Below are 12,877 nucleotides of genomic sequence, written 5' to 3'. Positions count from 1 at the left end.
TACTTGTCAATACAAATGGTTCCTAAGAGCTGAAAAGCAATTAACAAGCAGTTTCCAAAAATGATTAGAAAAAGAAGCATGAGAGTCCAGTATCCTTTTAAAGGTACCAACCATGGTTTGAGCAAGATGGACATTCTCTCTTCTCCCAGAGCTCTAAACCCACTGGAGACTACAGTCTTGCAGTCTTCTCATGAAGAACAACTGCCCGGAACACCTGTGGGAGATTTCAGGTCATCTCATTGTCAAAAGAGGAATTACAAAGAGTCTGTCTACTCACTGGCTTATTGTTCCATCATGATCAGCTCTTCTTTTAGCAGAGCTGACCTCACTTCGCATTTCTTCTCCAGAGGTTTGCTTCATAATTATAGATTAGTTTCACTCATAGTCTCTGCCATCTCAGAAATAAATTTTTCACATGCGCGCACGTACACACATATACAGAGAGAGAGACACATATATTAGAAAAAGCCCCACATTCCTAAATCCACTTACTGCCCATTGATTTTTAGTCAAGTCACTGCAGGAAAACAGGCACTGCACTGTAGGGCAGATTCAGCTACCTTGGAAACAGTTTTATCCAGCCACTTTTCAATCAATGTCTGACAAGGTCTTTGGAAGTAAGAGGTGGAGGTGTAAATAAAGGAATCCTCAGGGGTTCTGGCCTTTTTAGCAGAAACAAGAAGTCATGTTTATTGTCCAAATCTAAGGCTTGAAACGTGAAGAAGAGACAGATTAATAATAAGAGGTGCCATGCAGATAAACTCCATTGTACTCAGCTCTCTTTTCAGTTTGGTGGAAATCAATTTGATTTTGACATTATTTTTGAAGGAGAACGTAAATTTGGGTGAAACGCTCATGGGTGAAGCATTTGTGACCTTCCACTGATTTTAGTGGCAAGGGGGCAAGGGATGTGTGTGTCATGCCTTTCACTGTACAATCATCTCTTTAGGATCTGCAGATTCTCTGATTTCTCTCACCTTTTATTAGAGCCTAAGAAAGCTTCTTTTTTTTCAGTTCAGGAATGAGGGTCTACAGAGAGCCTTTGGAGTGATGGAAACCTATGTTAGAAACCTTGGTAGTTTCTTTGAACTCTTCTTTACAGAAAAAAACTGTTGCAGAATTAAGAACACCATGGAAGTTTTCATCAGAGTGTAACAATTATAGAGGATAATAATATTCTATCTCAGTGATGGCGAACCTTTTAGAGACCGAGTGTCCAAACTGCAACCCAAAACCCACTTATGCATCGTCAAGTGCCAGGTGGGTGTGGCCATTGGCTGGGCGTGGCCCATTGGCTGGGCGTGGCCCATTGGCTGGGTGTGGCTGAGGTGGTAATGGCAGACTGGGTGGGACTAAAAAGTTCAATCAATCAATTCCAACTTTGCAAGATCTTTTTTTTTCCCGCAAGAAGTTGAAATTGACTGATTAAACTTTTTTTTTTTTTTTGCACACGCGGTAGAGGCCTAAAGTGAAAAGGTTTTATAAAACCCAGCTGAAGGCCTAGGACTGGGGCGATGGCGCGCGTGCTCACAGAGAGGGCTCTGAGTGCCACCTCTGGCACCTGTGCCATAGGTTCGCCACCACTGTTCTATCTTTATGTCCATAAGTATTGTAAGGAATTCTGAACTGCACAAGAGAAGAAACAGTCAAACTGAAACTGCTGATGTCTTTAGAAGAGGAGATGGATAATGGAAACTAGGTTTTTGTTCCTCCGTGTGAACGGTCATGGTTGATATTACAAAGTGCTAATATCAATCACTTGAAAGGGTGGGTTCGGAGCCTTCATAGAAATGTAGAATTTGAGTCAGCCCATAGTAGGGTCAGATTTTACCCCTATCCTTGCTGAAACTAGGACTCTTTTGTGTTCTTTTGTCAGGGAGCCCACTGATCACTATAGTTGTGTATATTGTGCTAATAAAAGGTATCTTGTTCCGTTTATCTCAAAAACTTTGGTTCCTTACTTGAGTGGACATTTTCCCCACAACACAATTTATGCACAAAATAGCAATCAGTTGGATGAACCTAGAGATGTGGAAATGTACAAATATGGAAGACCTTTCTGGATTCATCCATGGAATGTGGGTGTGGGTGAATAATATACCAAAAATCATTCTCTAATATCCTGAACATTTTCTTAGCCTCCTGAAGAGAGCTTTGTTCCCTCTTGTTCTCAGACTGCTTTAGAATTTCTTCTGGGTTGTTCTTGGTGGTGTTTACAAGGATAGTTTCTCACTTTAGGATGGCATCAGGCACTGCTTTGGTTCTTAGCTTTTCATCACTAGAGCTGCTTTTGCTTCCTGATTGAAAGCATCCCTTTTTTTGGAATGTAATTAAGGTCTGGGAAGCTGCAAAGCACACCCAACAACTTCTTAGTCAATGACCTAAGAGAAACAAACCTGAAGGCTCCCTGAGGATTTTGATTCCTCTGGATTTTCCCTCAGAAACAATTTCTTCTTCCTTGAACTGAAGGAGAAGGGTTGGGATCAAAACTAAACAACCAGAAGACAACCGTGAATATGATGTGGCGGTGTTCTTTTTGACCTTTTGCTGCTTGTCTGACTCAAAGGATTTGACTGAATAGCACCAATTATCTGCAATTCTGTTTTATGAGGAGGAAACGATTGCTGTGGCAAGGCTGTTGCGGTGACACTAGTTACGCAATGCATTACCGAGAAGAACAGGAAGAAGCTAGCATGAGGTAACCGTAATAAAGTAATTATTCCCAAATTGTGACACAAGGTGCCACAATAACCATTAAAGGTAGTTTATTGAAATGAGTTTTACCACAGGAGGTCTCAAAGTTGGACATAATTCAACTTAAGTTAGAGGGCTGAGGATTTTTGTTTGTTTGTTGTCTTTTTAGTTTTCTTTCTTTCTTATTTTGATTTCAATGCCACTCCACTCTGAGCTTCCCATAGTATAGAAACAGAGTAACAACCATAAAGTCCAAATTAAAAAAAAAAACATAGCAATATATAAACGGTGGATCTGGTCAACACAGCATGTCACATACTCAATAAAGGGCAGGTCAGTCATTTTAGTTTGGTCACTGACCAGCAAAATGAAACAAAAGGGTCATGATTGCTTAAAGTAAAACAAGGTATAAATTCATATACTGTAGCAATATAAATAAAATTGTAAGTTAAAGCTTAAGACTTTAGGGAGTAAAAATTGAATATAGCAAAGAGTGTAACAATTTATATAAGGCAAGAATCTTCAAACCTGGCTCTTTTATGACTTGTAGACTTCAACTCCCAGAATTCCTCAGCCAGCGTGCACGCTGGCTGAGGAATTCTGGGAGTTGAAATCCACAAGTCATAAAAGGGCCAAGTTTGAAGACCCCTGATAAAAGACAACTAAATAAGGAGTTCCAACTGCCCTAATCCAAAGCCTGTGAGTAAAGCCATGTCTTTAAGATCCTCCAGAACACCATCAGGGTGAGAGACACATAGAAATCAAGAAGAATCTCATTCCAGAGAGCAACAGAGAAGGCATGCTCCCTAGGATCTTGGGAGATGGCACTGATCAATCAAAGGAACCCAGAGTGCACCAATTCTGTTGGATTGAAGCAGCTGGGCCAACACTTCAGGATGGGCAGTCCCTCAAGTAGCCATGTCCTTTGTCCATATAGCACTGTAGATCATAGCCAGTGCCCTCAACCACACCCAGAAGCAAACTGGCAACCTCTTTGCACTTTCAAAATGAGGTGTCTCACAGGCATACCAAGGCATATCCACCACTGCCCAGACAGCATTCCGGACCAGTTAAAATTTCCAGGTATTTTTCAAGGGCAGCCCCATGTAGAATGTGTGGCAGTTATAGAGGTGATCTCTTTTTTTTTTGTTCTGATGTTTTCATCTACAATCAATTCTTTTTAAGTGTTGTACAACATGTTCCCATGTGCAGAAACAGTGCCAGCTTAGATAAATGCATGAATACATAAGCACAGCTTTCAGGATAATCATATTCATAATTGGAAGCTCTTGAAGTAGGACAAGGAGGAAAAAATGTGAGGGAGAGTTGCAGCTGTGTAAGAGCAAGTGCTTTGAAAGACAAGAGTCCCCTGTTTGATTTGTTCCATCTCTAGAAATTCTGGGCAAGGTTCTTTTCTGTGGATGGAGGCTACCTATTTGGCACCACAAGTGAGTGTGGATGTTCAGGTCATCTGCAGTCGGATTCAAAGCATTGAATAGAGTCAGAATATCAAAGCTGTCTGATTTGAAGTGATGCTTATAGTTGGAGAACTGAGTTGCTCTATTTGACATTTCCAGTCAAAGCCAGCCAGAATGCTTGTCCAGCTGCTTTGCTCCAGAGGTGGTTTGTGAATTGAGAACATGCAAAGAATCCTTTTTATTATTATTATTTTGTGGGCTGAAGCGACACAGCCACTCCAATCTGATGCTTCAGCCTGGAGCACTGCTTGAATTCAGCTCTTTGCTTTGAGCAGAGATGTGAAGAAGCGACTGGAGGGTGAAAAAGCAAAGGAAGTTTTTCAAAACATGGCAAACAAAGAACAGTTGCATGTTATAGGCTTGTTCTTCAAAAAAGTACGAGTCCTAAAGTTAAGGAATCTGTAAGGAAGACGTTCAAACAACTCATAGAGACTCCAACTTAATGCTTTGACTAATCATTATTTTAAACTGGGAAACTGAGCATTGCAGACAAAGCTATTCCAAATGTGTGTGTTTTTCCCCCCAAAAAGCAACTGGACTTTTTTGGTCTTTTCTTTGAAAACATTTCACTTCTCATACAAGAAGCTTCTTCAGTTCTAACTGATTGGTGGGGAATTCCAGTTGCTTTTTCGGGAAAAAAAAACACATTAGGGACAACCATTAACTGGATGATTGAGAAACTTTATGGACATTTAGACCAAGCTAAATCCAAAACACCAGGGAATTCTTGCAAACTTGACATTCAGAGAAATCAGCTATCAATAGACATGTGGAGATAAACCACATTTGCATACCATTCAAAAGAGACAATAAAAAAGCTAAGAAGGAAAGAAAAAGACCAGAACACAGCAGCCAACACTCAGATAAGCAGGGATTAATAACAGCAAACAATCAAGCAGAAAAATAACACCCTACACATCTCCGCCAACACTGGCAGGCAAGCTACTGTGTATAAACCCCACACTCATTTGCAATGATGATGTTACCTAGTTGGCAAGCAAGCAACCAAGCTCAGAAAGCACCAAGTACTCCATGTATCTGTTCAGTAGCACTACTACACCATTGTTGTGCCTCTGGATCCCCAGCTGTCCAAAAAACAAAATAAATGTGGCATCAGTTTGCGAAAAAGATTGCCTGTTCCTGGTCTGTAAACTCCTAATATTAATTTGCCTATAGAGGACTCGCCAGCTGCACATCTAACTTTTGTCTCTTAGTTTATTGCTCAGACTTTGTATTTTACAATCTCTTTGCTGTCTTTGTTTCTGCTAAGTTCTTAAGGTCATATTTTCCCTTGTACTCTCCTTGGCTGGGACATCGGTCTGTTTGAATCATTCTCAAATGCTGTCCTTTCCTTTCTGCTTTAACATTTACAATTGACTCCAAGGCTAAACATCTTACACAGTTCTCTAGGTGTCCATCAAATCATACATGTAAGCTTTTGCCTTTCTTGTTTTGTTTTAAATATGTGTATTTATTTTTCTGCCTTTTAACAAGGGGGCACATTGAAAAATGAGTTGAAGCTTGAGGACCCAGCTTCATAACTATAATTAGAACTTCCTCTTTTTTCCCTCCCATCCAACTTTGATGACATTCTGAGAGACTTGAATTGCTTGCAAGAATGTCATCTGCGGAGGTTTATTCTGAGAAAATTAGACTGCATTCAAATATAACAAGCAAAACTCAACATTTATAGAACAAAAGATCGTCACCCTTGTGATAACAATTTTGATTTTATAGGCTACCAAATCAAGAGCATCTTTAAACTGGTCTCTTGTGAACATACGTAAACAAAATGTTATATTTTAGCAGATAATTTTTCATTGATTTGCCTCAAGCAAAATAATACACTCAGCTAAAGGGATGATGGAAAAGTAATTTAACCTAGAAAATATATGGTTTACTCTTTCACTGTCTTTAAAAAAATGACCTTAACTTATTACTGGAATTGTTGGAGACTAGCATTTTCCTTAACTGTATTACAATGACAATACTATTGATGTTCTACTATCTTCTTTATACTCAGAGCACTGCAGGGCTTCTCTGTTGGGGGGAGGGCGGGCTGCAATGCTTGCACATTGGGCAGGAACTATAAAATATGTAAGATATATAGATGAAATCAAATGGTTGGAAGAAAGCTTGAAGGTCATTAATCCATTCCATTACTCAGTGAATCCAAAATGCAAGCTTTAACAACAGCATCTTTATTAGATGATCACCCAGCTTCATCCTGAGCCATCACTGAAAAGATTCCACAACCATAGTATTGTCAAATAGCTTTGTCTTTTAGGAAGTTCAGAAATATTTCACTGAAATTGCTCTGATTTCCCTTCATTATTTTTGTCCTGGAAAACCTGAGGACAACTCTGCTCTGACTTCTGTTTGCCAGTCTGAAGATGTTTGAAGTATATAACCACATTGTTCCATAACTTTATCTTATCTAGGGCAAACATAGTTACCTTTTTCAATAAATGGTTTTCCCAAATTCTTCTTCATTTGGTATATGCTTCCTTCCTGTAGTCAGTGTCCCAGAACTAGATCATGTCCTTCTTCAGATTTCAATTACTTACTAAAAAAATGTTGTTATGGAGATTAGCAATTTACTTGAGGCTGAAGAGATAACAGCAGACAGGGAAAGGAAGGTAATCAAAAAATAATATGCCTGAGTGGGTTAGCTTTCAACAGGAGCACGCAGAAAAATAGCCAAAATTCAGTCCAAAGTTCAGAGAGCCAAGTCAGGTTTGTCAGCCAATCCAAGGGTCAGAGTTTCACAAGCACCATCCACAAGAATATCACACAAGAGCTAGAGATCAGATAGTCCTTTCCAGTGAAGAAAACGGGTCAAAGCTGTCCCTTAAACCAGGCTGCAGCCAGCCACCTTTAATTACAAAAGATCTCCCCCTCTGTTTAGCAAGAACCCTCACTGAGCATTGCTGTTCTGCTCTCCACTCTAACTCACTGGATGCAAAGGCTGGGAGGTCTGATGTCACTATCATCTGACTGGTCCAGATATTCAGGTGGTACCTGTGTTTGCTCAGCCTGAAATGATTCTTGTCTGCTGAGGTTGATATTCCACAGGTTCAGCAGGAACCACTTCGTCATAGTCAAAAACTGAATCCCATGGCCATGACAAATCACTTGACAAAATAGAGACTGGATACTGTATTTCATTCTCAGGAGAGATGCATGGATGTGTGAAGAGAGATTATGGTAGAAGAAACCCTACCAGTTCCATACTTGACTGAACTGATCTAAGACTAGCTAATATAAATGAGAGAAGTTAAAATGTTGATTTCTTGATTTATTGTCCCCATCCCACATCTATCATTGTAAGAATCAATTGAGATGATCTTGGAGAAAGTATACAGAAGTAGTTGTAACATGCTTCAAAACATCCATGGAGTCTAGGGGAAAGGGTAGCATTAGAACATAGAAAAACAGAACTGGAAGGGACCTTGGAGGTCATCTAGCCCAAGCCCCTGCTCAAGCCTTATACACCTGTATACACCTGTCCAGTCTCTTCTTAAAAGCCTCCAGTGATGGAGCACCCACAATGTCTGGAGGCAAGCCATTCCACTGGTTGATTATTTTCACCATTAGGAAATTTCTCCTTAATTGTAGGTTCTAGGTCAGGGGTCTTCAAACTTGGCCCTTTTATGACTTGTGGACTTTAACTCCCCGAATTCCTCAGCCAGTTGAAGTCCACAAGTCATAAAAGGACCAAGTTTGAAGACCCTTAAGCTAGGTTCTTCTCTCCTTGATTACTTTCCATCCATTGCTTCTTGTCTTGCCTTCGGGTGCTTTGGAAAATAAGTTGACCCCCTTCTTTGTGGCAACCCCTCAAATATTGGAACACTCAAATATTAAAACATTCAGACTGGCCTCTACCTGATTTCCTAAAGCATAAGAAAAAGGAAAGGGAAAAGGCAGGCTTGCAAAGTTCTACCCTATGGCCTGTCTCAATAATGTATTTCTAATCACCTTTTGGTGTTGTTTTCCTGATATGATCTACCTCAAAGGGCTGGCAATCTCTGAAAGGTCAACATAACATAAGTAGTAAAATTGCAAGCTTTTTTTTTTTGTGTGTGTGTGTGTGTCCCCCTGGTACACGTTTTTCATTTATTTATTTATTTTCTGCAGCCCACAGAAAGAATTATTTAAGTTTTTTCCATCCTCTTTCTCAAGCAATTTTTTTTGCCTAAAATAATATATTCAAATGAATTAATAAATAGATTTGCAGTCACGATGATGATGATGATGATGATGATGGTGATGATGAGGCAGACCATGCAAAAGAAAATGAAAAGTTGCACGAGTCAAAGGAGAACAATGTACACTATTCCGATCAATTAACTGTAAATAATAAATAGTTTAATGTGATCCAAATAATGTTTAGTTCTTTGTTAACGGGATAATCACTTTGAAGTTAAGTGTCATATCAATAAACATTGACATATCCCTACAGCAAAGCCAATGGTTATGAAACCAACTAATTAAAACCTAAATTAAAAGGTAATTTGCCAAGTGTTTTTATTCATGAAATGCAAATTTCTGCCTGGGAAACAATAGAGAGAAATGAGTCTTGATGGTTCTTTTTTTTTTCTTTTCTTTTCATTTTCCTTGCCAATGAAACTGAAGAGATCATGGACTTTCTTTGCTGTTTGAGAAGTGACTTTCTGATTGGGGCAATGAGCAAGCCTATGAAACAGATGGGCTAGTATAAAATCTATAAAATGCTGACAGATAATAAAAGAATCCCTTGTTTGTTATTCTCTGTAGATTAAAATTTAAACTTCATTTGAGCAAACCATGCATTAAACGGTTCCTTCCACTCTGCCATTGTATATATAATAGCCATAAAAAAGGAAACATGGTTTTGAATGTGTTTGAGTCAATAGGAATGAGAAATAACTGTTTGACTTGGGAAAAAAAATAACATTAATTCTATACTTAAAGGAAATATCCAGATACATGTATTTGCTAATATAGGTACTTGATATATAATTGTGAAGCTACTTTAACTATACAACAAGCCCTCTGGATATGATTAAGTAGCAGAGACCTCTTAGGCTCGATGGATGAGGCTTATCTTTGCAAAAATCCAGAATTTTCTGTCCCAGGATTACTGTTTTATCCTTCCTATGTTGCATTTTTAAAAATAATATGGAGCTGAATTTCTTTTACTTAAAAAAAATGCCAAGATAGATGGAAAAACTGTATTTTTAGATAAACATATATTAGATTTAAATAAAGTTTCCACACTGAAAGGGCAAGCCACTAGACCAGGGGTAGGCAACCTTGGCTCTTTTATGACTCCTGGTCTTCAACTCTCAGAATTCCTGAGCCAGCATGGCTCAACTTGGAAACCTCTCCCTTTCCCCTCAGCATGGCTGGCTCAGGAATTCTGGGAGTTGAAGTCCACGAGTCATAAAAGAGCCAAGGTTGCCTACCCCTGCACTTGTGTATAAACAGAGAGCAAAGCCAATTCCCTTCTGGCACTGATGATGTTACCTAGTTGGTAATGAAACGTCTGCCAAGCTCAGAGAGCACCAAAGACTCCATAGTTCAACCCTGTTGAAATCAGGTATAATAACGATCACTGAAATGGAGTCTTCAAATAAGCTGATTAAAAACATTGCTAGATAGATGCTGTAATGTATGTATGGGTGCGCTTGTGTATGTGTGTTTTCTTTCTTCCTTGTCCTTTCTTTCTGCCTCTTGCTCTTGCCATAGAAGTGCCTTGTCTTCAACATATGTGACCTTTAATAGATAAATCCCATCAATTAGGAACATCATATAGAATATTGAATAACAGAGTTGGAAGGGACCTTGGAGGTCTTGTATTCCAACCCCCTGCTCAGGAAGGAACCTTATACCATTTCAGACAAATAGTTGTCCAGTCTCTTCTTAAAAACTTTCAGTGTTGGAGTATTCACAACTTCTGGAGGCAGATTGTTACACTGATTAGTTGTTCTAACTGTCAGGAAATTTCTCCTTAGTTCTAGGTTCTCTCCTTGATTACTTTCCATCCATTGCTTCTTGTTGTGCCTTCAGGTGCTTTGGAGAATAGCTTGACTCCCTCTTCTTTGTGGCAACCCCATTAAACTAGATATACCCAATTCCAGCAACCGTTCCTTATATGTTTTAGCCTCCAGTCCCCTGATCATTTTTGTTGCTCTTCTCTGCACTCTTTCTAGTTAAGGAAGGAATCAAGTTCTTCGTCTGCCATTCCAAAAACCAGATTATCTTGTATGATAGCACACATGCATATGTACACCCCATATTCAGAATAACTAGCCCAAGTGCAGGAGATATGTGGTAACTGTTATACATTCTGTTTATTCTCTATAATTGCATGCCTGTGTTAAGGATGGACTGGGATTCAATTCCTGCTTCCCTGATTTGAGGGAGGAAAAAAAATAATCACATGAAATCCATCCAATGCAGTTAGCTTTTATGACAGCAGCATTATAGAGAGATAAACAGCGTCATTGGTGAAGGGAACTCAAACTGTTTTTGAACTGGCTACGTAGCAACCGATGTCCTGAAGAGTTAGAGTTTTTCTAATCCCAGGATGGTCAATCTGTTAGGCTCCTGATGCTTTACCATCTGAGGTCACTGGGGGAGAGATTTCTTCAGACAACAACCCAGAAAAGCATTTCATTGGTGAACACTTGCTAGCATGGGGTGGAATTGGACACAAATGGACATTTGCTTGGCCCATCATTAACTGTCATTCATTTTCTCTGCACTAAAGAGCCAAGGATGGAGAGAAAAACCTTCTGACTTGTCACATCATATGCATAAGGAGTTTCATTTAATTAGGCTCTCCAAGGAATGGAGGCCAGTGACAGTCTTCCCAGACCTCCCTTTCCATATGTCGTTAAAAAAATAGAGTTAATTTTAGCTCCCCGTGAAAAGTTTAGGCTGGGAGAGCTTATTGGGGTGGTTTGGGCAAAGATACCTTTCTCAAGTGTCACATTCACACATTCTCAAGAGGCGAATGACAATTAGGAAAGAAAAGAGAGCTGAAAAATTTGCACATGGTATCCCTGTGATCAAGCATCAACAATTTGATTAATTGAATCATTGCCTGGCATAGAGTTGCTTTTTTCTTTTGTTTTGTCCCGTGGTGAAATGTTGTGTTACCAATACACTCAGTAAAGATATGCTAATTTAATACAAATGTGATTAGAGATGTTTTAAACTCACTCTCCTCACCCCCCAAATCTTACTTAACTGTTGTAAAACAATAGCACCCCATTGTCTCCATTTATACTATATACATATTGGAGATTTTCTCACTAATCAAGAATAGGATACTCTTTGAAAGCTTAACATTTAGAGATGGAGGCTGTATTTTGATGTGCTGGTGAAGCAATGAAGACAGAGGTGCTTTATACACAGTGATTAGCATTTCATTTCACCCCCCCCCCCATTACCTTTTTCAAATGCTTGCTATTTATTCATGTTTTCCCCACCCAAATGTGGCAAAACACTTTGACATTTAGGAATCAAAAGGCTGTTTGGAATTTAGTATGGAAATCAGACACTCCAGAAGCAACAATTAAGAAATCTTGGATGCCAGTGGTTGTAAGTCAAGGAGGTAGGAATTTTATTTATTTATATCCTGCCGTTGTTATTTTTACAAATAACACAAGGTGGGGAACATATCTAACCCAGCTTCCTCCTCCTGTTTTCCTCACAACAACACCAAACTTGTGAGCTGGGTTGGGCTGAGAACGAGGGACTGGTCCAAAGTCTCCTGACTGGCTTTTACAATTAAGGGGGATTTGAACTCATGGTTTCCTGCTTCCTAACCCCTAGTCCAAACTGACTCTCAAAATTTATTTATCAAATTTATGTGGTCATCGATATCACCCAAAGTGACTCTGGGCCACGTGCCACAAAAGCAGCAATTTAAACATAGTATAAAAGCGGCTTCAAATTAAATTAATCATTAAATGAATTAAACATCAATAAGCATAAGATTGCAAGGAGTTAAAATCAGAACACAAAATGCAACCAGATTGTAGGCTTCCTGCAGCCAGGGGATTCCCAGGCCTGTTGAAAAATCCATGAATAGTATATTTAATTCAATTCAAGCTGCTGCTTCCCAATTCTTGGAAAAGAGAAAGCTGATTTAAAAAGATGGTTAAATTGTGATGTCTATAACTCTCTATGTTCTGAAACATTTTTCTGGAATCAAAATGCAGAAGTTGAATGCAAGGGTCCATTGTTTTGTTTCTATGCATGACTGGAGAGTAAGTGTGCTAATTGCATTTCACTTTAATTCAGTGTAAATATAAATGAAAAAGATATAGCTTTCGTCCTAGTCTTATCTTCTAACTTTGAATGTGCAGCCCCCAGCACACCACTTAAAGACAAATGGGAAAAAGTTGTAAGCATCTGTTTTAAAATGCCTGGTGAGAACAATTGCAGTGTGCTTAATACAGTACATGCTGGAGAGAGGGAAGCAAAGCAATAAGCTATATATTGTTTGTTGTTGAGGGACAATAAGATATAAATGAAAAGAAGCATCCAACCCACCCTTCCTCAGAATTTGGGGAGGGGGGATAGACTTGATTCTGTTGCAGCAGGCAATCAATTGAGAAAATCCAGGTGTGAAACGAAATTGCTACTGGATGCAGAAAATAAATTAAACTGGTGAAGGTTTGTATATTGGTAACTTTTAAAGAACTTTGCTA

This window comes from Crotalus tigris, unplaced genomic scaffold (assembly GCF_016545835.1).
Source record: "Crotalus tigris isolate CLP2741 ecotype Arizona unplaced genomic scaffold, ASM1654583v1 scf7180000017622.5263843, whole genome shotgun sequence".
NCBI classification, from domain to species: domain Eukaryota; kingdom Metazoa; phylum Chordata; class Lepidosauria; order Squamata; family Viperidae; genus Crotalus; species Crotalus tigris.
The sequence above is the reverse complement of the archived record's forward strand: the minus strand, read 5'-3'. Positions refer to the sequence as shown.